Raw genomic sequence first — 26,833 nt, 5'->3', positions numbered from 1 at the left:
AAACTAGAAACCAGCATCAGAAATGGGAGAAATTATGGAGATTATTTAAAAAATAAGACTTTATTTCTACATCTACATCTTGTAAATATTTGATATTAACAATTCTGTTGACTACAGGGGGACTGCTTAAGAGACCCCGAATCTATTTTTAATTCTGCTGAAAAACACTGAGTTTTGACCAATAACTGCTGAGTAATACAGGAGCAGACTGCTTCTGTGTTTTGTTATGTAAAGGAAGCTCAAAGTGAAGCTGGTGGAAAAGGGCAGGGAGTGAGGAATGGTGGCTAGAAAGGCAGAGGTGTGTGCCTGCCAAGGTCCTCGAGGCATGTAGGACAGAGGCACAGTGAGACACAAGTGTATGTAGAGATGGGCTATAGTTCTGCTCAGGGAATTCAAAGTCACCATTTATTTTATTATTTGGCAGTCATGTGCATAATGAGGGCCATCTTTCTGGGAATGTTCAGTCTCACAGTCACTTTTGCCTTTCAATCTTTCTTTATCCACAGTGGGTGTTTTTTCTGATTGAAGAAATAACTTTTTCTGTTTCTGTTGAAGAGCTATGGCTTCAGTCTAATTTTTTTTTTTTTAATCCATAGAATTTAAGGCATTTTACAGAACAGGTCACTAGAGAGGCAGAAGACCAAGCAGCTGCTAGTGCTGTGTGTGACCAGAGACAGGAAACACAGGTGGCTCGCTCTCCTGGCATGCTACAAACAGATGAGTGACATTCAGGAAAGAGAAGTACTCGTGCATGAAGAAGGTAGAGTAAAATACATCTACATTACCATTTTAGCCTCAGAGTATGAAAGCTGCATCCCTCTGGGGAAAATGAGTGGGAAAGTGTGCGTGAGGGGAGCATTTCTTCTGCTGCAGCCACTGGTGGCAGTCCTGTCCGTGCAGCTGGACTGGTAGACCTTCTCTGAGGTGGTCCCTGATGAACTGGGGCTTTTATGGATGTCATATCCTTGGGACTGGCTATTTTCCTTTACAGGTCTGTTTCTGTAGTGCAGCTTTACTTACTCATGTATACAAAGTCTCAGTGAAGTCTCTGGGCTCAAACCATGGGAAAGGTGTGGAACACAGAATGTTGAATTTTAAAGATGAATAACTTCTTTGTGGTCATTTTCACATTCCCCACGCAGCTCCTCTTGATACAGTGAATTAATCCATGAACTTCTAGTGGACTATATTTCAATAGTTCACTTTTAAAAATGTCTGGGCAATTACTGAGCTTCAGGAACCCGAGGAATAATTAGTATACTATTTTAAGATGATTCGTTACTGCCTTAAGATGTGCTTCCAGGAGAAAGGAAAATCCACTCAGCTTCTTCGCAATTGCACATTATTTGAAAGACTTATAACTCACATGCAGCCAGTTCTGTGAAAGATTTATGTCTTTCTCTAATCATCCAACAGCAGCTGAGGAGTTCTCCAGACCAAGAGTACAGCTTTTTAAGTGAGGTGCTTGCAGAGACTAGCTGCCGAATGCCTTAAAGATGGAGGGAGAAGCCCTCAAGCCATGTTAGAGCCTCCATTTGGAAAGAAAGCATTCATAAGGCCTGCAGAGTGAGCTCAAAAATCTTTTGGATTTGCTGCTTTGTCTTATGGGCCTTCAGTACACATTGTAGCAAATGTGTTCTTCAGGGGAGGACGTGGGGGCTGGCTAGGGTTCTCCTATCTAATTTGCTCTTTTGAAGGCTTTGTCCTGCCAAAAATTCCTGGGAGGAAGTAAATTAATTCTAAACTTTCTGTTAAGAAGAAAAAACCTTTGCAGTTACTTGCCACTAGATGTCAGAAAAACTACATGGTTCAGCTGGAGTAGATCTGAGAGGTTTTGTTGACTGTTTAAGCACTTGCATAACACTTTGGATGAGTCCCAAGGAAAACAATTAGACATTTGAGTTTATTTTTGTTTGCATGAAATAGTAAATATGCTGTTGGGTCAGACTCTTCTCTCACTGTCCCCAGAGAAAACTGGAAATAAACTTTTTGTCAAGAGTTATACCACCCTGGAAAATAGAACTGCTTTTAGTCTCGTCAGCAAAACCTTCTCATCTAGAGTGCTGTGGTTTTCTATTCTTTGTATAAAGCTGGTCTCTGAGATTTAGGCAACTCTAGCAGAAATGTGGTGGAGGGTGAGTGGGTTGGTACTGATTCAGCAGAAATAAAAGCTGTTGTGGTTGGGATGCTTGTGCTTGTGGAGTAAACATCAAATGCAATGTTTCTCTATATAGGAATATACTTAATTCTTAGTTCCCTGGATAAAATTGATGAAAATTGAAAGTATTAATTATGAAGAATAATGTCTGAAGCCTCCTACAGGATTGTGATTAAGTGTATGCAGATTCACCTTAAACTGTGTACCTAACTCCGCAACACAGTGCAGCCTTAAGAGGACAGTTTGCTTTATGGCTACTGTTCTGCTGCTTTACTGATGCAGCTGCAAAGTTTGGTTTGTAGATCTGGCTGCAATTCAATACATAAATGCATGGTCAAAATAATATTTGTGAGTTGTCTATAATGTGAATAGACAGGTCATTTTTTTGCACATAAATGCATATATATCTTAATGCTTTACAAGCTGAAATCCACTTTGGAAACAGCACAGAAGTTCACACTCAGGGTATTGATTTTATATTCTAATGTGTACATTTCTCTCTGGGAGAAAAAGCATGTTACAAATGAAAAAACAATATGGCTTTTCAAACATGAAGATTTGTGAAGCAGTTACATATTTCTAAGCTTTTGATGTTTACTAGACGTACACTGTGCTCAGTCTTAAGGGTCAGACTGTAACCTTTGAAGGAACATTTCCAGGAAAACTAGAAGGATATTAGGCCAAAAAGAAAGAGTCTGAGACATTCAATTTACTCAATGTTGGTCTTCTACCTAAATGAAAAAATAGAGTGGCCAGTGCTGAGGAGAAGTGTGAAGGCAGAGGATGCTGTTGTGCACTTTCCCTGCTGCATCTGCCAGCCAGCAGGAGGGATGTGCCTCTCAGACACCTCTTCAGGGACCCTTCTTTTCCCCAGGAGCCTGAAAACAGCAAGTGACTGTCTGTAGTTTAGCATAGGGGAATAAATATCACCTCAAAAGCATGACCTGGGACTAAGGATTCTCACTGAATCTGAAATTTAGGTAGCCACACACAAAATATGAACTGCATTGAAGCCTACTTGGAGATATTTCCCAGGTGGGCTTCTCCTTGGGCTTTCTTTTCATAATGGCAGAGCTGAGGTCAAGGCTCAGCCAACCTAAGGACAGTCTGACATTTATTCCTCCCTGAAAACTCTGTGTGTGAGACACTGAGTGGTATTTACACTCAGCTGTTGTCTCATACACTGACATTTGTAGTTGCATTTTAGGGCAGAAGAATTGTATTTAAGCTTCTGCCCTTCACTTTGAGGATTTTTGTTTGTTTGTTTGTTTGCTTGTTTTTCCTCACATGCTCTGCTACCCTGTTTGTTTTTTTCCTCATGTGTTCTGCTACCCTCTGTCTGTTGCACAGAAAGAGCAGGGAAACACGTTTTCCTATTCCACTTGTATTTCAGTGCGCAGCTTTTGCATCACTAGAAGCAGCAGCCAGATAATTACCTTGTCTGCTGCATATCAGGGAAAAACATTATGGACTTGGGCATCACACCCAAGTGGAACTGGAGTCACTTGGTGTCCATGCCACTGTTGGTTGAAGAAAGGAACTTGTTGAGGTGTAGATGGGTACATTGCTAAGCCTGGGGCTGTTACAGAAAGCTCTCATGCTGTAAGCAAATTTTGGATGCAGTAAGTTTTTCAGTCCAGAATTCATAGCGTGATTTGAAATTGTGTGTGATAATATTTTAATAGAGAAACTGCAGTCTTCTGACTCTTGTGATCTGCAGACAGGAGCATTCTTTTTTGCCTGATATTGCTGTATAAAAAAAAAACAAACCCTCACTGATGATTTACAGTGACTGCTTGATTCATTAATTTTTTTTGTTATGTCTTGCTTACATTATTACATTCTTAATATAATTTTAATAAAATTGTCATTGTGGCTCTCATGTAACATTTACTAGAAGGCTTTTTCCCACTGTTGTATAGATTTTTTTTAGTGAGAAATCTGCACTAGCTTTGCAACAATATATTTAGAAATGCAGTTTTACACAGAGGCATTTGGGGATGGAACATACAATCAAATTTTAGCATCTAAGCATCTAATTGGAGTGCTCAGAAATACATTTCACTTACCACTTGCACATTCAGACCTTCTACATTTTGAGTTTTGCCCAAAACCTGCAACATAAAAGCCTTCCACAAGAAGAAGAGAACCACAAATGTATTATAGGGTGAATACACAGGGAGATGTTCTACATGGTTTAAATGAGAAAGCTTCAAAACTTGTGTAGCTGTGTCTTCCATGAAAGAGTGGAATTGCTTCTATTCCAAAGAGCTCTGATTTTCATTGGAAGATTTGTAATATTCCATGATGCTGTGGGAAACAAAGATTTTCTTCTTTTGTGTCACTATACCCATTAAATCCTAACCAGAGCAGTGTTCTGGGTAGGAAATAAACTGTTGCATTTGGAGTTCCTTTGCACTAAAACAGATGTTTCTTCTTGGGAGCTTTTTATTTGTAAGGACAGTGTTCTGAACCTATTATTAGGATCTAGATCCAGTTGGCAGATGGTTATATGAGGTTTCATTTTGAAAACAATATTGTAGAAGTTAAGTGTCACATTTCTGGAGTATGAGTGCACACATACTTGTATATAGACACACACATGCACGTGCATACTTTTTGTTTGTACATAAAACCTGTTGTTTCTCCTGGTTAGCTCTTAATTGTGCAAAAGTGACCTGGCTAAAGTAGAAATGAACTGTTCCCTTGTATTAATATAGGAAATATTAATAGAGGAATATATTAATATAGAAAAAAAGAGAAAACTTGATGGAAGTTTTTGTGTGATACTTTAATTCATTAAGAAGGTCTGTTGAGGATATCTAGAAGGAACATACTCCAGCTTCTGAGTTACAAATAGAATTCTTGTCATGATTTTTTGTTTAAGGGCAGAATGGATGAAGAAAAGTGTAGTTTGAATCCTTAAGTTACCCAAATGGAATTTGAATGCACTGAGTGAGCACTTCTTGTTAAAAGATGTCAGTAAAAAGGTGATCTCTTTCAAGATGAGAGGCATACTTAATATATTGTGCATCTTTTTCCAAACCAACCCAAAGAAGCCAAACTCACATAGATGGAAGATAATCACAACAATCTGTAATGATTTTCAGGAAGAGGTTTTGGGAATAACAAGCATGTCTAAATCTAAAGCCAGCAGTGGTTGTTGATTTCCAGCATCATGTATAGTAAAGAGTCTAAGGTTTGGCAAGACTACCCCTGAATTCTTTTATGGGAGCTGGCTTCTAGAGGATTCTCCCCTAAAATGTTCTTCTGTGCGAGTAAATAAATGCTTAGCTGTACTCATAGTAAATGCCATACAACATGGTGTGCTGCCCAGAGACCAGGCACATGTCTTGTTTAGCACTAAACTTACTCTCTTCTAATTCTTCTGATGTTGTAGATGCACAATAGCCAGTGATTGAATACAGATTCCTTAGTACTATTAATCTTGTAAATGTAATTATGAAAAATGGAAAAATAGTGCAAAATGGTGAGATCCATGCCCCAACTTCCTCTGAAGATGCTAATTAAAGGGATGGCAGAATTATAAAGGCAAACAAAATCAGTCCAGGAAAATAATGCTGCCAGTAGCTGTTCCTGTGTTAGAATTCTAGACAGTCTCTGGAGATCATAGAGAAAAAAAAATCTGCTACGATTGCAAAAAGAACAGTAACTGAATAAAACCAAGTGAATGCCACTTGGTTGGAAGTGAATTTTCTTTCTCAGCTTATTTTGTACCCAAGTCAAAATTCTAAATTTCACCTTTATGTCTCTGTGTATGGAAGAGCATGTCACGTTAATCTATTTTGGCAGATACATAAAATTTATTCACAATCTTTGTTCAACATGTAAAATTTAATTAGATCTTGTAATATTTGTACTTGTTATGAATTCCATTATGCAGAACATTCACTAAACTGTGTACCTATAGGATTTAATTATGTCAGCTATTATTTAATTGTGGAATAGGAAAGGAACACATAAAAATTTCCTACATGTTATCATGGAGACCAGTGGTGATGAAGTCGCAAATTTTACCCCTGCAAAGTCTTTGCATTATGTTGGCATGTAATGGAGTCTACAATTCCTGACAATGTTAAAAATACTATTTCCTAAGACCTTACAATTCCACAGCTGCAGGAGTTTTGTGAATGAAGGACACCTAAGAGAAGTGAAGGCATCTAATGCACTCATGCGTCCTGCACATGCTAAGATTACTTGGTGTAACTATCCCAGTTGTAACCTGAATCCCTATCTGGACAGCAAATCATTCACTCCTTTGATGAGGAAAAAAACCCCAAAACTCTGTGGCTGAAGATGAAAGAGAGAAGACAAACATGTAGGCCGGGGAATAGGAATAAATCAAAGTGACCATGTCTATCAGATTCCTCCATTTTCTTGGATACCTCTGTGACTGTGACTTCATGGCAGCTCTCAGACACCATGACTGGAAGCAGCTCTCTTAGTCAACTCTTCTGGCTTGCCAGGAAAATCAATGAACAGTTTCCTCCCAGCAGAGGTGGATAAGGTTTGCTGCCTTCCTGTCATACTTTTATAGATGCTGTGCATGGCTGTTTGACAGCTTTGATATATGTTTCTTCTTGCAGCTGCCTCCATTGGTTGCCAGTGCATTCAGGCTTAGCTCGTGAGGCTGTTCCATGCATTGAGTTTAGGAGTGGAACCACCGGTGTGAACAGAAATGTAAATGCAACTCCTCCAGCAGGTTCAGAAGACACCCCTTGCTAACAGGATAGAACAGTTGCTGGTGTGTTCAATAGCATTCATTTGCTACTATCAGCTTAAAAAATAGGTGCAGGAGACCTACTTTAAAAATTAAGAAAAAAAAAAAAAAAAGAGGGAAACAGAAGGTATGTGTAAAGAATGTAGCTGAACCCGGGAAAGTAACACCAATGGAAAGGATGGTATAAAGGAAGCTGGTTACATGCTGGAATTCAGCAAATTGCTAACAAGTAAATTACATGATAATTATCTAGATGCAAGGGAAAACACTATAATGAAGAACAAATTACTATAAATAATTTGCTTCTTCCCCTCTTTGCTAGGATAAGTAAACATGAATCAATATGCCAACTTGTTCCTTCCATATGTTTTCACAAGTGCATTTCTGTTTGGTATGGAAGAGAACCTTTTCCATAGTGTGATCTAATTTTTAGACTAATTCATGTGACTTTAACCTAAGATCTGGTTACTTCTTGGAAAAGGAAAATTAAATTACTGAACTGTGTTCTTTGTGGAAACTGAGAGGACACTGTTCTTGGATTCTTCAATTGTTCCTGTAGAGGGTTTTGCAAACCCTTTGAGGTAAACACCTTCCTTCTGTCACCCCTCGGAACTGTCCTGATCTTTGTTCATCCTTTTAAGTGGTGGAAGTGGCCTTTTGGCTCACATGAAAGATTGATCTGTGTAGATCAAATGTTTCTGCTAGGCCTGTTTAGCTCATTGTAATAATAAACCAGAAACCGGGCCCAAAAAAAAGTGCCTTGCATTTCAATTTGTTTTCTTTTATCATAACTTAAGAGATCAGAATGTAAGATGAAACACAAATCTGCTTTTGTTGGCCTGTGTCCTGGGTGTATTATGACAAGTGAATTATTGCAGGCATTGTGGGAATACATTATGAGGTATATTATGGCCCTGAGAGTCTGCAGAGGTCTGGGGGAAGCAGGAGGTGTAGCTATTTATTCTGTGAGTCGCGTCGGGACGCGCTTGTGGTGCACAGTGTCTTCTGAGGGGAAGTGCAAGGACCTCAGTGACACATGAGCTCCTTCCTGGCCTCATGCTGCTGGCTGGAAATATTAGATTGCTGGAAAGGAAAGTTGTTGGACAAGACATGGTGTCACCAGCATGTGCTGCTCTGCAGTGGGTGACAGTCACCTCCCAAAGCAATGCCTGCTGAGTGCACATGTCGCAGTCTCTGAGCTAAAGGGGGCTGGAAGAGCAAACCTGTGTGCAGGAGTCCCAGCTCACACAGGCAGGAAACCAGTGGGGTTGGGTGCAGGAGTAGCAGGAGCCCACGGCAGGGAGGGGTACAGCTACCCTGCCACTGTAACACTGGTTAATTCACTGTGATTTTAGGTGGGATGGCAGCCCTGTTACCCAAGCTGCTTATTATTTCCCACAGTAAAACTCTGGCTTTTGTGTACCACAGCATGTAGGAGATTTTTCCATGCCTCGGGCAGGTTTTTGTTTCTGAAAACATCAGTCAAAGCAGTTCTGCTGTTTATGAGAACAAAGGCAAAGGGTAAACAATGCACTGGTTTCCAAAGCTAAAAAAGGTTAAGTAACCTTTTCCTTAGGAAGTTCAAGTGCCTTGGAGCTTTGCAGTAGAGGCTCTTGGTTTGGCACTAGAGCTGCCTTTCTGTCAGGGATGTGTTTTTCAGTCCTTTAGGGAAAACCCAGTCATGCTTTGCCAAGTCATAAACAGTTGACAAATTGCAATTTATTCATACTCAGAAGAATTTAGCAATGAAGATCTCTGTGGTGTGTTGGAATGTCTACAGCATCCTGTGCTGGACAGACCTGGCATTACATGCTTCGGGCTCAGGCTTCAGGCAGGCTGCCAGAAGGATTCTGTGATGCCCATTTCTCACTGCTTGGACTGTACATCGTCAAGAGGGGTGGGCACACCTGTCTTTCTTGTGAGTCCTCTGTCCTTTGCAGCCAGGCAGGCTGGAAGAAGAACAATGATATAGACAGAGAGAATGAAATCAGGTGGAGGGTCTGACTTGCTGGGATGTGGGCTGAGAAAGGAACTAGGTGGACATGGTGATGAGGATGAAATGCTGGAGAAGGGAGAATGCTGAGGAGGTACTGGATCTTGCAGTCAGGTGCAAGGGGGTGGGTCTGTGGGAGATGTCTGCTTGTTCTACTATCCAGATACATTTATTTCAGGAGAGTAAATTTATATTCCTTCCAGAAGTTCATGTCTCTGTTTGATGTCAGCTTGAAAAGCAAGATCTAGATGATATTGTATTGTTGGTTTTGTTTTTATTATTTTTATTCTCCTACTACTGACAGTCCATAAGTATTTCTGAAGGAAGAGTAGCTAAGTTTTTTTATTACTGTTCCCATCATTGACACATATGTGACTTATATGACAGACATAACAACTTCTTTCTTGTTTTGGCCCCTTTTGGAAGTGTGAGATTATGTTCATACATTACTTATATACTTACTTATAGTTAACCTCTGATAACAACCATATCCACTGCTGCAAGAGCTTCACCAGAGAGCAAGGTTAACAAGTAGAGTGTGTGAGATCTGTGTGTGTATTGTTGCAAGAGGGAGAACGGACAGCACACTGCACATGCTTTGTAAATACTTTTGTGAATTTATAGCAACATGGATTCTCCTCCCACCCCCACATACTCAGGACACCTGCACACTGCTGTGTTTATTTTGTGTAGGCACTTAAAGCTCAAACTCATTGCTCAGTGTGGTGTTTCACAGGGCTGTTCCAGCAATCCCTAGACCATGGTCTTTGGGAAGACACCTGCAGGCTTCTCTGTTCTGCTTTGCCATCCTGCACGTCTTACAGCTCTTAATGTCTGTTTGTCAGCTTCCCTTGGCTGCTAGAATGCCACACTGCCAGCTCTGAGCAATGCTCTGCTGGTTTGGCAAGGCTTCCCTCGGAGCTGGGGGCCCCGTGGGAGAAGCCATGGCTGGCTGCTGGGGAGCAGGAGCAGACCCGGGCGGGAAGTGCTGACATCAGTGGCACCGAGGGACGCTGGCTGTGGGCAGGCTCAGCTGGCACATTACTTACAAGTTCAGTCAAAACAGAGCCTCTGCCAAACTGCTAATTGTAGCTCTATTTTCTTGCCTCCTGCCTTCACAGGTTGGGAATGGAAATTAATCCCTTTGCAGAGCACCCTGCCTTCCTGTAGCTCTGGGGGACTCTAATCAGCTACCACTTCCCGTGGTGCATGGCTAGCTGTCTGACAGTTTTCAGCATTGCTTTTAAAGACATTTTTCTTTTTTTTCAAATGCTTCCCTTACCTTGGCCTGACATATGTTTTTGCTTTAAGAGCAAAATGGTTTCCATAGGCAGCTGGTGAGGTCCCTGAACACATGTTCTTCCAAAACACAGAACCCTAGAAGATGTAAATTCCCAGTAGAAACGTTACTTACATACAGATGCAGAGCACTGCTTAAAAGTTTTTGGAAAATATTATTGTAGTCAGCTGACATCATTTAGTCACTTTGATTAGTTTCTTGTGCCTGATTACCAAATGACCTGAATAAAGACAAATGAGGCTCCTTCGAAGATCACATCTATATGCACTTAAGTAACAACCAGAAAATAAATCATCATTTGTTTCAGAGCTATAACCAGGGAAAATGTCCCCGGGATATAACCAGATTAGCTGGGCAGTATTTAAAACAAATGTAATTACAAAATACATGTATTGTAGCCAAAAGTATTGTTTGAAATGAAGATTCTTCTATGCTTTCCAGTCTTAAGTAACACAGGGAAAATGTTCTTTCTGAAAAGGAAATAAGGGAATTAAAGAGACAAAGGCCAGCTTAGGAAACAAAACCACATCCATTCACCCACAAGTTTTCTCTTTTTTTGAGTGCATGTGGAAGAATGGGCAGGTTGTAAAATCAGAAGAAAAGAAAGTGTTTCTTCCTGAGAATGGGCACTAGATTTGGGTAGACTGATCCAATTTCTGGGTCTATAGACAGAAATGTACTCTTTTCTTTAGGAGCACTGTGGCTTGCTCTAGCACCCTGCCTGGCTGTAGAGTCCATTAGCCCCATAGCACATGTTGTGCTTTGCCAGACATGGTGCTGAGCTTCAGCAGCAGAGGATGGAGTGGCAACATCAGCCCTGCTCTGACACTTGGCATGGGACATCTTGGGAGCCTGCTGTGGGATCCTATTTGTCAGGGCATATGTGACCTGGCTATTTTAAAAACCTCTATTTTTCCTTCTTTCCCTGCATTAAATAGAGCCATTTGCGAGAGTCTACTCACATGCTGTGTCTTTCCTGTCCCAATTGTATTTTTAAGTGACTGCTTGGGCCAGCCAGCACTGTTCTTTTTTAAGTGTAGGACTTTTGGTTTTCCAGTTCAGTTTCTTGTGGTCTTTAATGTTTGTACTCACAGTATAACCTGAGTCCCTAACTAGAGTCATAAAAAAAGGGAAAGAAAAAAAAGAGAAGTGTTCACTGGATTGCAGTTCTATCTTAAAGAGCACATGAAAGGATAGGAGGTGCTCTTTAAGCACCTATGGGTGTGCACTCTTCCTGCCTTCAGATTGCATGTAACTTGTAATAACCTAAATTTCCACGTTGTCAAAGCAGGTCAGATCAACAAATTACAGCCAGAGTTCTTGTGAGAAGGCTTCATGGCAGCATGATTTGCTCCTTTCTTTTCTCCTGCTCTCTCTGGTGCTGGAGAATGAGGGTGGAACATGGCTGTGCTTTCATGGTGGGTCACAGTCAGTGCTGCAGCAACTGCTTTGGGCTATCCGAAAATGTAGGACAGCCATGCTTGGCTTCCTCACTCCTTTTCCTCTTTTCTGTGCTACCCTGAATGGAATCAGAAGTCATTCATGTTTTGAATTTCTGTCCCACTCTCTCCAGGTCTTCCCAGCCTGACAAGCAACAACAAAGTTGTGCCTATTTTTTTTAACAATGGGGTTTTCCACCTACTTTTTTTCTTTCAGGTTGCTGCTGCTGGGAAGACTGAGAGCAGCTATAGCTCGGATCAGAACTACACTGGGATGATATTTTTAGTCTGTGACAGAAGCTATAAACTAGAGATCTATACACTCAAACATGAGACCTCATAAATGCTGGTTCAAACCATTGGGATAATACCTTATGCTTGAAGTTAGAGGCTTTGCTCAAGAGGCTGTGCCCATTGACTGAAACAAGTGGTTAGAGTGTCTATAATGGTGTCATTACAATTTAAAAAAAATTATTATATGGCTGATTTTGATTTAAAAAGAAGCTGTGAGAAAGCAGGGTAGTATTTTCTTAGCCTTCCACTACAGAGCTTCATTTTCTTTAAAGCATTCATTTGAACTCAACAGAATATGGATTTGTTTTATCTGAAGATAATTTAGGAGTGTTAGTAAAGATTTGCTTGTTATTTTGATATTAGCAATTTGGTATTAAATTGCATGAGGTCATTTAACTTTTAATGCCAAGGTTTCATGTATTTGTCTTTAACATGTCTACAAGCTGGATAGTAATGTTTGCCATGGGCACAGGCAACACGTCAACAGCCCAATGATCCATTTCAGAAAAACAGATTATCTACCCTTATTTTAGAAAGAATATGAATCTGCTCAACTCTTTCTATTAAACAGAAGCCAAGGCTGTGGAGGAAATATCTAGCAGTTTAATATTTTAAAATATTAGATTATGCTAATCCAATGTCAGTTTATCTTAAAATAGGAATATGTCACAACATATCTTTCTGACAAAATGGCAGATTCTGATTAATTCTGGAGTAGTGTTTCTCTTCAGTGGTATCAAACCTGGATTCTTTAAATCTCTTGTTGAAAGCACTGAGATATATAAGGAAAAATATCTGGTAAAATGCACCACAGTTTCTCAAAATGAAAATCTCCCAAGGATGGCTCAATGGCTCTTTAAACCTCTGTAAGGAAAAACTGCCAGCCTCTCTGGGCTGTATTTTAGACTTCTAAATGGGATTGCAAGGTGATAAAATCTGCAGGATGATTTTCAGACAGGAAGCTGAAATTCTTGCATCTGATGTGCTAAAATTTGACAGCCATTGAATGTATTTTTAAAACAGGTGTGAAAAATCACAGCTATCTGCTTTCAATAAAGAAAGAGTAGGAAATCCACAATAAAGCAATAAAACCCTAAACCTTAAAATATGCACGTGCAGCAGGTGCTGATATGTACAGCAATATTTGAATGCAATAATATGTCTCACTATTGTCCAAAAAGAACTTTGGCAAGATATGGCATTTGGCTATATTCTGCCTTTGGCTAGAACTAGTTCAGATATCCAAAGCTAGCATATGTTAGATAAAGTGAGGAAATTTCTTTAGGAAAGACAATGGGTAGTGTGTTCTGGTTCAAGTTACTTGCTTTACTCTGTTGAAAAGTCTCTTTTTTTGGGGGGGTTTTTTAGCTGTTTTTTTGGTTTGTTTTTTTTTTCCTGATGGATGATTCATCTGCAATGTGAATTTTTCACTCTTTCATTCCCAAAATTTTGGGACAATGATTAGCTCCCAGAGCTGTTAGTGAGGTGAGGGCTGTATGCATCTCACCCGCCATAAAAAGCAATGGAAGCAAACAGGCTTTGGTTTCCTTATCTGTGTGAGCTCTTTCTGCCCTGCTCCTTTTTAGAGTTTCTGCTTTCCTGGCATCAGCAGCAACTGAGAACAGAGCTTAGCACATCTTCTGGCCTCCTTCTCTGGGACACAGAATGAATGGTGTGAGAGCACAGAGGACATCCACCAGTGAGCATCCAGGTCAGTGACCATCCAGCTGCTGAGAGCTGGACTTGGAGGAATAAAGATCTGAACCCTCCTTGTATCCCCCTCTGAATTTGTATTAGCATGTAATTCAAGGGAATATTATGGACATTGAATAACACCCAAACAAAACATATTAGATATGGACACTGAGTAACACCAAAGGAAGACTGAAAAAGGATTAATCACCACATAAACATTGTTAAAAGTGTGACTGCAATCTTCAAATTGTCCTTGGTACTTTTTCTTCATGACACTGCTCACTGAAAAACAAGTTCTTTGCACAAACCCCAATTTTCTGGTCTGACTGTGAAAATCTGTGAAAACATTTTTTGGTTTTAGAAATAATGCTGGTGTCCACCAGATGTTCTCTAGCAGATCTCTAATCTAGACTGCTCAATTTCTCAGATTTATCAACTGATGCAATGTTCAGGTGAAGAGCAACCCAGGATCAGATCAAATGTTGGTGCAATGTGCAGCTCTGAACATGGGATAGGAGCAGTTGCAAAGCTTTTTTTTTGTAGATTTATATGGATTTGCGGTATATTTACCTTTAAAAACCTCAATCATGTTTTAGGCTGTGGAATCATTGAGATTCCCTAGACCAGCTATGTGTCCAACCCCTTTCCCTCTACCTCATTCTGCATTCCTAGGCTTGCCTTCTGGGCTGTAGCATAGGGGGATACCATCACCCCAAGTATAACCAGACACTGTAAACCAATCCAATTTTGTAGCCCCTTGGTCTTGGGTGAAGCAGCAGTGTACTCATGATCACCTGTGTAATTCCAGATGGAGGCAGTGCCAAAATGCTCACACAAGTACTTCAGTATGTATCCCACCTGCACAGGAGACTCCCCCCATCTGTCTTCCTGTAGCTGCATCCTTCATTTCCCTTGGCCCTGAGTAAAACAAGGCTTTCAGGACCCTTTACACGGCATTGCTGCAGTGGCATGTGGATAAGGCAGTTTATACGGGTACAGCTACAACAGCTCTTATGCCTTCTCACAGTTTTTGGTGGGATGCCATGCTTGTCTGAGCACTAGTACTGTGATAAAACAGCATCTACACTGGAAATTTTTGCCAGCATAATTATGCAAGGCAGCGGGACCTCTCTGGTGCATGCTATAAATATGACCCTTATTATAAACAGATTGAGAACTACCACAGACTTCTCCCCTCCCATGGATTTATTCATTGTTTCTCCACTACAATTGCCAAACCACTGACTGTAAAACTTCCTTCGGGCCCTGCTTTATTTTCATGGTGGGCCCCGCAGCCTTATCAACATGTGTGATATGCATAATGGCAGTCACTACTGGTTTTTTTGCTATTCCCTACTCTTCTGCTACTGAAATCCAGCAGTGTTCCCCTTTGTACAGGAGCAGATCTGTGTTTTTTTTTCCAATCAGCAAAAAGCAAGGATTTTTAACAAGAAAAATCTGTGTGAGAAGGGAAGGGAAGTGACACCTTATTAAGAAAAGGGCTTGAGCTGACGACAAAAGTTTCAAATTTCTATTTTTCTTTAAATACATCCCAAACGGTTGGCACTAGCTTTGTCAGCAGTGAAACATCACTCATTGCATCGGACTCCTCTCCAAAGCCTGCAACAAATTTGTTTTCTTTTTCCTCTAAAATGTTAACGTAACTGATGCTTTATTTTACAAGAGTTAGAGTGGCATTGCTGTTTTGGAGCAAGAAGCTGGGAAGGGCAGTGGTGTGAAGCAGCAGTCAATGCCTCTGCTGTGGGGTGGGTTTTGGATAGGGGTCATGATGCACATCTGGTCTGCAGCTCCTCTCTGGGAACAATTCTAGTCACACTTTTTACACTTGGCCTCTGTTGACTTTGGAGCTCATTTGACATGCACGCAACAACGATGAATAGAGCAGGGCATGCTTTAAATAAAAAAAAAACAAACCTAAGCAACAACCAAAAAACAGAAGGGAGGTTTTTTGCCTGTTTTTTTATTGTGAAAGAACATGTTGGCTGACCAATTGGAAATATAAGCATTAGGAAAGCTGATGCAGTAAAAATCAGGGAAGGAAATAGCAGAAGACCATATTAATAGATTTCTGAAATCAGCAAGGACAGGTGATACATTTTCAGAAAACAGGTCTATGATATTTGCATCTCATTTTCCATATATTTTATTTCCTTAACTTATATCATTCCTGGCATTCTAGTTTTGACACCTCTTTAACTTCTTCCCACAAACATCTGCTGCTTTCTATGCTATTTTTGTAGCAAATTTCCTCTGTGTATCATTCTCATAAAATGAAGGTTTACTCTTTGACATAGAGAAGCAGGCTTCCCTTGGTTACAAATGGGAATGTCCCCACTTCAGTGGATACTGGGAAAGTGTTTAAAGTTCCAGGTCTGTAACGTTAGAGCCTGGCAGACCTATGTTCATCTAAATGACACCAGTAAGGGTGCAAGAATCTAATTTTGCATTTAAACTTTCCTTTATTATATTTTTTGTTTGTTGTTGTTGGGGGTTTTTTTGTTTGTTTTTTTTTTTTTTCTTCTGGGGAAGAAAGATTTTTTAAAAAAGAAGTTGTAGATTAGATGAGTAAGTTTGGAGAAAATGAATTGCACAAAGTGCTGCTCTATTGCTCTCTCAAAAAGAAGGGAAACCTATTCCTTTTTCTCAAAGAAGAGGGATGCAGACTAAATTCTAGGTGTTACAGTGTGTATGGTTATTGAGAAGCTGAATTTCAAAGAAAATACTGGTTTTCACTATCAGCTTCACTGTCAGCCTTTATTCACTGCAGCAAGTCCTAAGGCCTATTCACCAAATAATCTTTCTGGCCTTGCTGACTGCTCACTCTGGGGAGAAGCTATTTGCTATAGAGCCACTGAATTACTAGCTTTTGTTTTTCAAAGTGTATAAGAAGTGCTGAGTTCACACATGGTATTATTTTACAGGACATCACCTTTTGATGCTGATAATTTTGCCCATACATGTAGTGGGGCATTGCAACAACGAGTGCAGAATGGAACTCTGAGGATGGGTTCTGGCTTCTGACATTTTGAAGCTTTTTGGTCTGCAAGTGCAGCTTTCTTTACTCCCTATATTATTCTTAGTATTTCCAATGGTCTCTTTGGATTATTTGGATTATTTCCCCTATTTGGATTATTATGAACACTTTTAATGAATACTGAGAGGATGAAAACAAGCTCTGAGTTTTGTCTGCTGATTTAATTTTTGTCAAAATTAATCTCTCCATCCCATTTGCCTTGTTCAGCTTCCCATGTCATGTCCAGTTCTTTCTCCTCTCCTACACAGGGGAGCTATTGTTGCAGCTTTTTATTCTTTGTCTGGGTGTGTGTGTGGGTGAGTGTGTGTGTGTATGTGGTATGTTTCCTTTCAAGCCCACCTTCAGTCTTTAAAAGATAGATATTTGGTCTCCTCCCTCTTGCCAGCAGCCATCCTTCCAAAACTTCATTCTCCCCATTTTAGCACAAGCATGGTGAATCAGGCTTTGCAGATAGGAAGCCATTTGAATGAAGCCATTTCACATGCCTCTGCTTGACCTTTGTCTTTGAATGTTATGTCCCAATGGCCTTTGCTTGGTGTGGCACTCTCCTGGCCAGCCCTTGCTCCTTTGTGACTCCGCTTCTGTAAAGTTCACTTCTGTCTCCTTCCCATGTTGTTAATTTGCATTGGATTTGATTGGATTTGCATGGCAAAGTCTTGATAGCAGGACAGGGTATAGGGTTCTCTAAAAAACTGCCAGAGACTTCCCCTGTGTCCAACAGAGGCAATGCCTGGGGGCTCCCAGACAGACTTGCCAAGGCCGAGCCCATGAGTGGTGGTGCTAGCACCTCTGGGATAATGTATTTAAGAAGGGGGGAAATGTTATTGTGCTGAAGGAGTTGCACAGAGGGAAGCAACTCTGCAGACACCAAGGTCAGTACAGAAGGAGGGGCAGAGGGTGCTTACTGATCATGATTTCAGTGGGATTATGCTAAATCTGTAGCAGGACTATGCATCAGCACACTCCTGTGGATCAGGACCTGAGGAACACTGCAACACGAAAAAATTTCAGTCTGATTGAACAGAGACATCAGGAAAACCATTAGGGTGGAAATTGAAAGAGATGGTTTATCTGCTGATTTGTAAGAATGATTCTCCAGCATGTTATAAAATATAAACCCTGGTGGAAAATGTTAGAAGTTAGACTGGTTGTAATAATCTTCTTGTCTTGGGATGCTCCAGGTTATGTTGGAGGTCATCCTTACAGCATTCATTTTTCTCTCTCTGAGAGGTCAGAGAGGGATTTCATGCTATGGTTGGCTTCCACCTCCCAACAGCTACCAACACCACCATTCTTGTACTGGCTGACAAGGTCAAATCTATTGGTGTAAGATAAGGTGGAAAGGTTACCTCACAGAAACAGACAGACAAGCTAACAGAACAGGATTCCTTAGGAAACTAAGCTGACAAAATAAGAATGACCTGGAATGACAATAAAGGGCTCTATCTCCAGCACTTGATTTGTCTACAATTATTCTGTGTGATTCCATCTTAGTATAAACTTATTGGAACAGAAATGTCCATGTATAATTCCACAGAGCATAGCAGAATCTTTGCATCATTAAACAAAAAGAAATATAGCAAAGTCAAATACTGGTGATTTTCAAGTATGAGGATTTCCACTTAAATGAGGAACACCAAATATTTTAAGGTCAAAGTCAACATAAAATCCCTTTTTTCTTTCAAAATTGACACTTGAAAAAATTATTGATAGTTTAGAATGACATTTGTGTTGCATGTCAATTTCTAATTCTGTGCTTCAGATCTTGGACTTGGAACAACTCACTTTGATTAGTAACCAATGTTATTTTGAAACATACTTTGTCCTCTGTCAATGTTATAAAGTCTTTACATCTCATAAATAATGGGCTTGATATCTTCAAATCAAAAATGTTTTAAATGCCAGGTATAGTACCAAGAAATGCAAAGCCATTCATCAGGTATGGTGAATATTGAATATTCAGAAAGTCTAACTTTCAGTGTTTAATAACCTAAAAATATCTGCTTAGTTAAAATGATTGATGGTTCTTGTCTGAAAGAGTGTATCATGTCTCACACCCACTGAGTTCAAATTATTACAGCCAGCTACTTCCAGCCAGCTGGACAAGGCCTTGAACAATAGTGGAATAAATAATGGGAAAAGACTAGGTTTTCTGAAGGATGTTTTTTAGATATTTTTTCCCCTTGTGCAGAATTAAGAAACCAGTCATGGGATCAGGATGTACTTGACTGGGTGGCAGGATTGCATCCTGCAGGCCGATTGGATTTCTCATTGCAAAGGGTCATTCTCCTTATTCAAACTTGGTCCTGTATGAGTTTCAAATATACAATATAGCTGGTGGCAGAGGTTCCTTCTGTAAGATATTTCTTTCTAAGGAACTTTGGGAAAGAGGGGAAACAATTTGCTGACTGTATTAAGTCAAAGAAAACCTGTGAAGAGCATGGGTCATGGTGGAATGAAATCACAACTTAGTTATCAAATCTAATGGACATTTTAGGAATCTACTGAAAAGAAAAGCCTTAAAAATTATGCCATAATGGTCATAATGTATACTAACATTTCAGATGCTATTTTCTGTGATGGATAGAAACCTAGTCAAATTTTGCTTGCTTTGTAAACAGTTTATACCACTGGGATATAAACTAAGAGAAATATAGGGGGAAACTGCCTTGCACCACAATTCATGTATTAACATTGTATTTCGGGGACTTTGCTTTTGACAGAAAAGAACAAAATTATTTACTTTCATTTAAGAGGAGTTCTTTCCATAAATTACAAAGAAACAGAATGGCAGTATGTTTCTGCTTCCAAATTCTGATATAATCAGCAAGTAGCTGAACTTTTTTCAGGTGTACACCAAGGTAAATGAGAACAGCATAATATCACTGTTGATTTGATCTGTTAGACAAACAATTCTGTTTGGTCATTGTTAGACATACAGCCATCTTTTTGTATTGCATTGTAATACATCCTTGTATGCAACACTACTACTGGCCTGAATCTAAGGGTCTGGATTCTTATTTCAGGCTTAAAGTATTCTTGTGTTAATCTAAGTTTACTACATTTATTTTCCTGGGCTTCCTAAGGTTACTACAACTCTTTAAAGGTCATTTAATTTTGGGAAAATCAATTGATAAAGAAATAGCTACTGATTAGAAAAATGAAAATAATGAAATGAAAACTCATAATTTCAACTTGAATCCTCTATGATTTGCACAGGAAAATTGTCCTCATTTTTTCATGCATTATATACAACTTAATAAAATTGTGAGCTTTATACAACTAAGTCTATTTAGCATTATTACAATACATCAAATTGCCTAAGTAAAACTACCAATAAAAACCTGTGCCACTATAAACTACTGCTATGTACTCGTGCAAGCTTCTTGCTCATAACAATCCAGGGCAAAAAGGTATATGAGGGGTCAGAGAAGTACACAAGTAAGATTGAGTCTGAATTAGGTGATTAGTACTTTTATCACTAACTTTGCCTGCCTCAAAAAGTCTGTCAGATCTTTGAATTCTGATCTGCAGCCACAAAATGGATACTTCCTCTCCAGATAAATCCTTTTACATTCAAAGTGGAGCCTGAATGAGGAGGTACAGTCTGGGCTCTTACAACAATAAAACCATTAGTCCTGCTGTATTTCTGCTGGCTCAACAAACAGCTGAGTCAGATTTATTTGCTGGCAGATGGAGGTGACTAATGATATAAGCAGAACTTTTCTGCATGGGCAAGTTCAGCTAAATGATGCCTAGCAGGAAAGGCAAGAAGCATCAGATCTACATCTATGTTTAAAAAGTACCGTTCTTTCTAATTTAGTGCTTTGCTCGGTGTTTTTTTTTTTTTTTTTTTTTTTAGTCTTTTTTCATTATGGATTTTTTGTGGAGGTTTTTAATTTTATTTTTTTTTTGGTGGGGGTTTGTTGTTTGTCTGGGGGTTTTTAGGGGTGTGGGGTTGGTACATAGACACATCCCTTTAGGAAAAGTATCCACTTAATACAAATTCAGTAGCATGTATCCATCCCCAGTAAAGCTGTCTGAAGTTACTCTGTTTGAGAACAAAAGGGAGAGTGTTCTGATGAAATAGCTCTTACTTTTTTTTGGCTGAAAGGTCCAGAATACATTACAGAGACCACCAAACTTTATTGACGGTACTAATCCTGCTCAATTCAACCCCTTGCTTGAGACTGGCATCACAAAATTTGTGACTGTGTCAACCAAAACAGAACAAAATGAGGTTTTGTGTGGTGATTAGAGCTGTCTGAACAGAATTTGAAACCTCTAAAATGGTCAGTCTCCATGAGTTGTGCTGTTTGAACCCATTTTGAAGTCTCTTATCTTTGATTCTGAGGCTTGATCTGGCTCTGCTTTGTAATTATTTTTGGAGACTCTGGAAGCTTTTAGTCTTTTATCCAGAACCTTTATTCTTTCTGTCAGCAGATGCCAAGCAGTTTCCTCAGGAATGTCCTATTTTCTCACATGATCAAACCACCCTTTGAATGTTCCCCTGGAGAAACCCATTCTCCTGAGATACTGCCCAGATCCTCTGGAAGGGCACGTTGCTGTTCTTCAAAGATGCAGTTGATTTGTCACTCTCCAAAGACCATGTCACTGAAATAATTCCTGGGACATGCAGGGCTGGGGATGCCACCCCATCCCTGTCTGTGGGAACCCACAGCACTGGGACAGTAGGAATGAGAGTATCAGGAATACAGTCCTGTGCCAGGGTTGTGGCTCATCATTTTCTGGTAGAGAGCAGCCACCCTGCTCTGTACATTGACCAGTGTAATAACCCATAAACGTACATGGATTTTGGAAACCGAAAAATTGTTTCAAATCTGAGGTGTAACTGTGTATTGTACACTTGCTTACCATGGTGACTATAAGAACTTCAAAGAATTTCATTAGGACTGAGATTAATGGTGCACATGTACTTTATTTCTGCCCTTACTTCTTGAATGTGAGCATAATGTTTGTTGCTGGTGCTTCACAGACAGTTCAAGCCATTGGTTCTCTTGGTCCAGACCTTCTTTAGTTGCCTCATTTTTGAGCTTTGCTTTTATGTGGTTTAAGATAACTGTAATCAGTTTGATTAACCTGTTGAAAGCACTTGCATTGTGGTGAGTTTTGCTTCATGGCTCAACTCCTGTGTGTCCTGAACTCACTTTTGTGAGAGTTGCTGATGTAACAGCTGCTCTGTGGGATGATCCCTGTATTTTCAGCACCTATGTGTGCAGCTGAAACTGTGCTTTGATATTCTTGAATATTGTGCTCTCAGTGTTTTCTTGATTAGGAGATTAGGGAACATAAATCTACAGGCATATTTGTAGTTTTGTCATGTCTTTATGAGGGAAATAAATCCTCCCTGCACAGATTGATGATGGATTTTAAAAATATCCCTCTGTTCTTCCTCCTCATACAATTCACCAGGATGCCTGTCATTATTAGGCATTTTTTTCTATGAATGTTAATTTATGTTTTGGATTTTATTTGAAGGATATTTTGGCAAAGTATTTTAACTGTTTCTTGTTCATTTTGAACTGGTATTCATATCAGTCTAATTTTTTGTGTTCAAATAGCACTTAAATTTACCCAAGTACCTTCCCTTCTACAATTCTCCTTGGCAAATTATTTGTCATGTCCCTTAATCCCTGACTAAAGAGTCTTAGTTGAGGAGAAACAGCATCAGTTGTTTTGTTTGAGGTTTTTTGCTATATACTTTTCTATTCTCAAGCTGTCTTTCAAGTTCTGCAGAAATTCTGTCCTGAAATGATGGAAGAACTTTGATTATACAAATTTGCATTCCTATCTAAAAAAATATACAGGTATTTGAAGCATATTGAATTTGATAAATATCTTTCCATTTCCACTGCATTTTTGACCCAGCTGAAAGACACAGATGGGAATCTTTGAAGTTAATTTCAATCATTTCCCCATGTATCTGCATTTTCTCTTTAGGCTTATAAACCTGTAGCCTTCCTGAGAAAAATAAAGTCATATCTGGTGTGGTTTTTTATTTGAAGAAATAGTTGAAAACCTTTGACTTTTTTATAGCTCTTCCTCATAAACTGACCCTGTTGTGTGTCATCTGAAAGTGAACCCTTCCTAAAACAAATGTCCCAAGTGATGACTTTGGAGAAATAAGCATATGGCAACACAATGAGAATTCTGCAAATGTTATTCACCCTGGAAAGCAAGTTCTTAATGAGTCAGAATCTTCCTTCCCAATTTATTTCTTTAGACATTTGTGGTATTCCTAGAATTACACTATTTGATAAACCCTTTGACTTTCTTCCTCAAAGTCAGACCAGTGGACTTAAATTAGAACAAAATCCAGGCTATTTTAAGTGAGCACAGCCCAGCCAGCAGATATGACACACACCAGCCTTTTAGGGTAGCCCTGGGCTGTTACCTCTCTAGTTCTGGCTGTGTTGAGAGGAGAGCCCCTCAGTCCCCCATAGTGATGCTCTCTCAAGAAAGATTTCTTATGGGCAAGGCAGAGGATGGCATCATGGCCTCTTCCAGGGAACACTGCAGATGGTGCTGTGCTCAGTGCCACTGGTTAGGCACTCAGGGCACTGCACAAGGACATGAAATACCCCACGCAATTTGTTGGAAGCAACATTTTGCTGCACTGCTAGACTTGTTTAGCTTTCTATCTGATGTGAGGGCAGTGTTTTCTTCTTTTGTTTCAAGGAAAATGGAAAAGCACCACTGGGCAAGTGCATGGTACTCTGTGACTAGTCTAATTTAATCTTTATGTGAAATCTTCAGCTGATTCCAATACTATTATTGGCCCCAACCCTGAATTTCTTGTAAAAATTAAATGCAGAGAGAACAATTCAAGCAGCCTCTCTTCCAGTGCAGAGCTTCATCCGGAAGATCCTGAGAGCAGCAGGAATAACTCAGTGACTAAGGCTGGAAGCACACTGGCAAACCTGTTGTGTCTGGCGAAAAGCTCCATAGCTCTAGAACTTCCAGAAAACATAAAAATGCACATTTTGCTCTGTGTAGTGTTCTGGGGTAGAGAGATGGACCTAAATCCCTGCTGTGCCCCAGGATCTGGTTGATCTGCTTTGTCTCAGTCCTGTGTCAAATAAGTAACCCTGAAAGTACAGAAATACTTTAGGGCAATTGTAATCTGTGTCTGCTGCTTGTTTGCAAATGCACAAAGGAAGGACAGAGGTGCAACGAGGCAGGCCAGAGCAGGAAGGACAGGGTTTCTTTACAGCCCTGAAACTATTTTGTTGAGAGAGGAGTGACTCAGAGCCAAGTCCTCAGCTGGAGAAAGACTGTGAGATCCATGTTGCTGCAGGGAAGTGGAATGACCATTGATGCCAGCAACCTGCCTGGCCCACATGGCATGTGTCCAGCTCTGCTGGTGTCTCCAGCCATAAGCACAGTTTTGATGAATGCCATGGGCCCCAAAATAATTTGCTTTGGTTCCATATCACTTGGAATTGGTGACATCACATACTCATTTTATTCTACAGAAAGGAGGTAAAAGCAGTGAGTCAGATATATGGCTGAGAAAAATAAGGATCACATTTGCCTGACTTTGGGCCTTAGGTAAACATTTTAAGACCCACGGGCCCAAATAACAAACAGAGTCGCAGATGCAGGTTTGCATGAGGATTTAGAATCTTTGGAGTTAAAGGAGAAGACATCCATGGCAACAGAAGAGAAAAGAAACACTTATTTAGTGGATACTGTCAAAATACAAGGAATGTTTCCTCAGCTTGTATTGATTTTACCTCTTTCCCATTGCAGATTGCAGATACAGGTCTACATGCCTTTGCTCTATCAGATATGCTCAATGTTCAGAGGTCCTGGGTTTTTGTGGTTGCTGCCTCAGTCACTGAATTTTCAAGGAATTTCTAGATTTATTTGGCATGTTTTGCAGTTTGAGGAGCTTATACTTATATGTGGGATTTAAGGGCTTTGTTTAAAACCTTCAGTGTAATTTAAACAAAGGTCTTGTGCACTAAAAAGTATAAAAGTATAAGCATACTTTTTGAGCTCCAGGTGTTTCCAGAGGGAGGTAGTGAGAACCCAACAATGTGAGATTGCACACACCCACAAAACCCAGTATTGAACCTGAGCATGGTCTCTACATGATGGTAAGTATATTTTAATTCTGTTTTAAAATCTATCCTTTATAGAGGCTTCTTATTTTGAAAATATGCCTGGCCTTACAATTGAAAAGTAGTGCTGGGGTGATGCATAATAGACACACAAATGTTGAAGTGAGTGTTCAGTAACAGGATTACAGAAATAGAGGTAGAGCTGATATAGATGTTATAAGAAAAGAACACCAACATTTATAGATCTCACCACAGAGTATGTTAGAAGACCTGAACCCTCTTCATTTGGAACATTCATGCTGTCAATGGAAATTAATAAAACTAACCCATTAAAAACACAATTACTAAATTCACTGATTAAACCATATCAACCATAATATTGTAGTGGGTCTGCCTTATCAAATTGTTACAGATTCCTGCACAGGCGCTAGCTATTTGATATCTTTGAACTTACAGAAATGGCTGTCATTGTTTCCTGCTGACTGTAGGCCCTTGCTCTATGCTCATGACTTAACTAAAACTTAAGGGCAGAAATGTCTAAGTGTCACACCCCAACTCAGTATTTTCCTTTTTCAGCTGTGAGAAGTAGGTGTGTGGAGGAGTTAGGTCACTTGGCCAAAATCTGAGAGGTCTCAATAGCATTACTAGGAATGGAAATGAGATCTTCTGCTTCTACTTTTTATAGGTTTCCGTGTGGCTGTTTTAGATGAGCTTGAGTGATGTCTTCGCTGTCTTTATAGCAGTGGAATGTGCTGAGAGAACAGCCAAGGCAACTTTATCCCACAGCAGCTCTTAGCTTTGGTGCACCTGTGTTAAGCCCATATAAAACTGAAAAGAATAAAACCTAAATTTTGAGTGCTTGATCTGAGACATGTCAGTACTTTGTTGTCTTTATGAGTCTCAAAGTGTCCCAACTTGTGCACCCGAAGGGATAACTGAAAAGAGCAGGGGAAATGGTGCAGAATGAAGTCCTATCACCTGCAGCTAGAGCATTTACAGGCCAAATTTCATGACTGCTTTTTCACATTCAATGAATTGTAGCATTGGTGAATAGGATAACAAAAGATAATTTCAAGATGCTAAGCTAGGAAAACTCTAGTGAGGCATGGACTTGAAAGCAATGGTATTTATCAGCATTAAATATTAAGGTTTATTAAAACCAATTTTTTATGCTAATCAGAATTAAGTAGTAGATCTGCTATATTTACTTATGTGTGACAAGCTGTAGTTGAGCTAAAGACCCTTGAACACTGTACAAAAGAATAATTGATATTCTTGTTTAAAGAAAAATAGTCCAAAGCTGAACTATTTGGGAGTCTAACCCCCGTTTTGAAAATGAGTTGAAAAGGTTGCCCCCCAGCCTTATCCCCTGCAGGTTGGGACAGGAGAGGAAAACAGGAAGTTTTATTCATCTTAGTTTCTCGGTTTTCCAAGTTATAGTCTCCAGCTGTTTCCATCAACTTTGTTTTCTGAAAAAGAAACAAAACAAAACCAAACCAAAAAAATCCCCACCAAAAAGACAGAGAGAGAGAGAGAGAGACAGAGAGAGAAAAGACTTCTATGGATTTCTTTAGCTATCTTTAAGTGACTCTTTGTTGAAACCTGCATTGCATTTTTCAACAATTCCAGAGTAGTTTTCTTTCTTCTTCTCCCAAAACAAACATCTCTTACCCAGCTTCTCCTCAGCCTGAAAAAAAAAAAAGAGATAAAAGCAAAATAAAAGCAGCAGGCTAGGGATGAAGGGAGAGGAATGGTGTCTGCATTGAAACATGGCCACACAAATTCAGATATTGAGTCTGTTGCTGTGACAAGTGAAAGTCTACCTGCAGGCACACAGCAAGGGTGCCTTCCACTTTGCCAAAAATCAGCAACATTTTATGTAACATTTCCAGATAAAGGCTGAGCATGCAGGGACTGATGAACTGGTGTTTTAAGCAGCACTTATCACATAATCTGCATCCCACTTGCAGGGCAAGTTCTCCCAAGTATCTCCGAACCCAGAAGTGCATTGACCTGCAGGGATTGCAACGTGTAGAACCTGACTGCTGCCAGTCTTTGACCCCTTGTACAT

The 26,833-nt window shown here is 39.8% G+C and overlaps 1 long non-coding RNA gene across 1 annotated transcript; it reads left to right on the top strand.

Annotated features, from left to right (window-relative positions):
* The first annotated feature begins 3,470 nt into the window (after nucleotides 1-3,470).
* LOC135299319 (uncharacterized) lies at nucleotides 3,471-26,833 on the top strand. The gene is made up of 4 exons (XR_010361305.1): nucleotides 3,471-6,686; nucleotides 6,766-6,923; nucleotides 13,512-13,636; nucleotides 24,704-26,833. It is a non-coding gene; the product is annotated as an uncharacterized LOC135299319 (long non-coding RNA).

The sequence above is a fragment of the Passer domesticus genome, chromosome 4 (assembly GCF_036417665.1).
Source record: "Passer domesticus isolate bPasDom1 chromosome 4, bPasDom1.hap1, whole genome shotgun sequence".
NCBI lineage: Eukaryota > Metazoa > Chordata > Aves > Passeriformes > Passeridae > Passer > Passer domesticus.
The sequence above is the reverse complement of the archived record's forward strand: the minus strand, read 5'-3'. Positions and strand labels throughout refer to the sequence as shown.